This window comes from Aristolochia californica, unplaced genomic scaffold, assembly GCF_029961685.1.
Source record: "Aristolochia californica isolate CCGP_79_NKW_82.1479 unplaced genomic scaffold, dmAriCali1.0.hap1 SCAF_1, whole genome shotgun sequence".
In the NCBI taxonomy this organism is placed as follows: Eukaryota; Viridiplantae; Streptophyta; class Magnoliopsida; order Piperales; family Aristolochiaceae; genus Aristolochia; species Aristolochia californica.
Window position 1 is genome coordinate 47,202,380 of NW_027181770.1, and position 4,262 is coordinate 47,206,641.

At 45.1% G+C, this 4,262-nt stretch overlaps 1 pseudogene; it reads right to left on the reverse strand.

Annotated features, from left to right (window-relative positions):
• Positions 1-518: 518 nt before the first annotated feature.
• On the reverse strand, positions 519-3,983 carry LOC137947944 (alpha-glucosidase-like; annotated as a pseudogene).
• Between the last annotated feature and the right edge of the window lie 279 nt (positions 3,984-4,262).

The window sequence follows — 4,262 nt, forward strand, 5'->3', positions numbered from 1 at the left end:
ATCGCGGCTAGGTTAAGAATAACTTCGCCATGCTCAACCAGTGGTAGGAATGGAGTGGATGTAGGCTGCGCCCTGGAATGTGGCTTCAAAAGAGAGACATGAAACACATCATGAATTTTTGCCGTGTCCGGTAATTTGAGGTTATAGGCAACTGGTCCCACGCATCGAAGAATGGGAAACGGGCCAAAAAATCAGGGAGAGTGCTTATGATGTGGATGTCCCACAAGAGATTGCTGACGGTAGGGTTGGAGCCGTAGCCACACATACTCCCCAACCTCAAAAGAGACCTCACGACGGCTTTTTTTGTAGACATCCTTTGTTACAGTCCTGGATCTGAAATCCTTTGTTATGGTCCTGGATTCTTTGGGAGGATCTGGGGTCTGCCACGGGTTACGGGTATTCCAAGCATTACCGTAGGGGTAATAGGAAGACATGGGGAAGACAAAAACGAAGATCAAGCCTAAGGGAAGCTTGATAACCCTAGAGCTCGTTGAGGAGAATTCTAAGCCTCTTTACGCTAGATTTAACCTAATTCTTAATACTTCAATCCCATCCTTTTCTCATTACTCTTATCCCTTAGATAGGGTTCACCCTGTTAGGGTTTAATAAAATATTACAGAAATATCCCTATGAATAAAATATTCCAAAAATATCCCTATTAATAAATAATTCCAAAAATACCCCTATGGCCTAAAACTGAAATAAAATAAAGTAAATTAAATAAAACAACTAAAATAATAATGTTATTGCGTGCATAACATTACACCCCCTTGGAAGACGAGCTTGTCCTCAAGCTCGAAAGTAGTGTCGGTATGCCGACTCGCCACTAGTGCCGAAGTAGCATCCGCGATAGCTATGACCCCCTTCAAGACCCTATTTTTTTATTTTATTTTTTATTTTATTTATTTATTTTTTTGGCCCGGTCCGAGTTAACCTGGGTTGACTCGGTTCAGGAACCCGGTCCGGTGCACGACTCCTCTTCTGGACGCCAACTTTTTTTTTTTTTTTTTGAATTGTAGGAAGGCGTGCCGAATGTCGCTACATCTCGCCCTACAACAAAGTTGTCCTCCCTCAGTCCTAGAGTGGTGTACAACAACCCCTCACGGCGGCCCCCCATTGGCGAAGTGGCACTGCCTAGCCATTGCCAGCATGGCAGTAATAACATCATGACCAGCCCCTTGGGAAGGAGTAGACTCAGCCCCACATACCCCCTCCAGTGGCTGCATCATGACCATAATCGGCAAGTAACTTTACCGCACTAGGAAGACGGCATGGGTTTCCCTCATCCCCAACATCAACAAAAACCCCAACATTGCATGAATCCAACCAGGTTGTCCTTCTCAAAATTCCAGACAGCCCAAGTTGCCGTTCACTGTCCTGAATTACAGCGAACAGCTCATCATACGTACAGTCCATGGTATTTGAGATCTCTACCGCTGCTGTTGGAAGCCATTTCTGATGAAATTGGTTATGAAGTTCCAGAGTCATAGCAGAGTGATGAAAGGAGACCACCATGCTGCCTGCAACAGCAGCAGCAATTTGAAAATGCATCATTCTCTCACAAGACCCTAACCCATTAAGCACTGTATTAGCGAAAGGACCTTGGCCATAAAATAGTTGTTGTCCCAAACCTGGAGCACGAGCAGCAACTGTAGGTGGAATAGCAACTACATCATCTTCATCCTCATCCCTGTCTATATCCTCAAACTCGTCACCCTTCTGGCTCGCTTGTTCTTCTACAGCTGGAATATTTGTGGCGTTTTCTAAAAGTGTTTTGTACTGCTTTTTGCTACTGGCTATGAGGTCACTCACTTCATTTTCTGAAGGCATCCTTATCTGAATCACCTTTCCATCAGTTCCCAGTGCATCAAGCTTGGCACCTCCACCTAGCAATAAATGTACATGTAAGTGCCTCTCGGGCCTTGTCCATGATCCTTCAACTTTGGAAACCTTTACTGTGACAACTAAGAATTGTAGGTCAGCAACATAATATGTGAAGAGATATTCTCCTTTACTAAATCCATATCCATCCCCATCATCTTCAAAGAGACCTTCTGCTCTCCTAGTTTCATCTTGCAACTGTAGAGTGGGTAAGTCAAGATGTGGGTCATCAAAATCAAAACTCATCCAAATGCCCCTAGGAAACTGCTGTAGGAGTTGATGCGATCCTTTCTCAGGTGTAGTGCTGGAACATATTAAAAGTGGACTAAGTAGAAAGGAATTTTCAATTTTCCTCAAATTTGGATCTGTTGGATTTGCAAAGAATGTAGGAGCTGGAACGGGATTACCCTTGGTATGCGCCATAAAAAAAAGTATATAAGTGTGGCAGGAAGCGGTAGCGTCTCAATAATGCCAGACGACATACTTCTGCACATTCTTCTCCAAAAGACCAGGGCTCATGGTCAGCAGTGCCACTTTCAGAATGCCCACAACAGAAAGAAAACAAAGCACCTAAGCCCATCCATCTTCCAAATAATTTAGGTGTTGCATTCGCAGCAAAACCACCAATATCGAGTCCTGATAATGGTTGACCACTGAGACACAGCAAAAGTACCATGGATAAACTCATATGTAAGTGGTCCCAGTGTGATAGATTGTCTCCAGTCCATGTTGTAGCATACCTTTGACTACCTACAAATCCAGCTCTAGTGTGAACAAAGGGACGCTTTTCACTTGTAACAATCTTCATTCCTTCATATGTTGACCTTGCCATCAACAAACCATAAACATTATGATGATGTGAGTGATCTTGAAAACCACCAAGATCAGCATCTCCTCTGTGAACGTTACTCTCAGGCATTGTTTTAGTGACATTCTTAAAAATAGCAGGCTCATTCATATCATTCCATATACCATCAACACCATTTGCAATGAAGTCTTTAACCAACTTTGCCCACCATGAACAAACTTTTTCTTGTGTAAAATCAGGGAAAACACCTTGTCCAGGCCATACTTCCCCAATATATGGTCTGCAGTCAGCTTGTTGAACCCACACATTATTCTCTGTACCACTATCATATACAAAATAACCTTCCTCATGTTTTATTCCTGGGTCCAACATCCAGATTGCTTTGAAGCCATCACTGCTAAGGTCATTCACCAAAGTCTTTGGATCCAAATCACTGCTTAGCAACTTCAGGTACCCACCACCACAATCCAGCTTTTGCTCATGCTTAACAAAAAATTGAACATTTTTGTGTTCCTCCACAGAAAAACGAAGTCCCCCCAAAAAAAATTTCTGAGCCACGCTGAGGTTCACGACAACAGAAAAATAAAACAGCCACCATTCAATTTTTATTCTCCTTCCGGTAATCCCCCAAAAAAATGTCTCTTGCATTGCAGAGACTTCATCACACAGCAGCACGAATTTGGTCATCTGACCGCAAGATTGAATGGAAAAATGAGGTTGTCGAAACTTACCCCACCCAATTTGGAAATTGGGTTCCCTCTGTTTTGCCAAGAGGGGGATTGCCAGTGGGAGGTGGTGGCCGGAAATCACATCCCACCGGACATGTTTCCAACGGCGCCGACGGAGCCTCCTCCGTGTCCGGTGGCGAATGGCAGCCCTTTGGGGTTTCGCTGCTTGTGTCCCGGTCGGAATAGTCGCGGGAAGATATTCCTTCTCAAGTTCGGGATGGTGTTTTGCTTGCCGTGAGTCGTATTGGTGTGATTTCGGATTTAAGGTCTCCCCCAATTTGACCAACGCCGACAATGTGGTAGCAGAAAACCCCTCCGATTTTCCCAAATCGTTGTCGTCGTTCGGCTTTAGATTTCCATGCATGAAAACCTTGATTTTTTGTGATGCCAAGCCTCTCTGGGCATCCCGATCCGAGATTGTCCCCAAAACTTCCACAGAGGCTTCCGCTGGTAGACGGGATGAAGTGTTTAATTTGGTAGCCATTTTCCCGTCCGAGATTGTTTCTCGATCGACTACCTCTTGTTGCATCGTTGGAAAAAAATACTTCATCCAGTTCGCACGCCATTTTTGTATTCTTTCCGCTGCAATACCTACTGCAGCCATTTCTCTGATTTGTCTGTGCATCACCATCCATGGCTCATCGCCATCCTCGATGGCCCACTCCGCCAAGGTCGCCCCCTCCGCACGTGCGGTGGCCTACTTCGTCAAGGTCGCCCCCTCCGCATAGGTCGCCCTCTTCGCAGTCGCCCCCTCCGGGATTCGAACACGCGACGAAGGAGCTAGCTCTGATACCAGTTGTTACGGTCCCGGATCTGACACGTGGATTCTTTGGGAGGATCTGGGG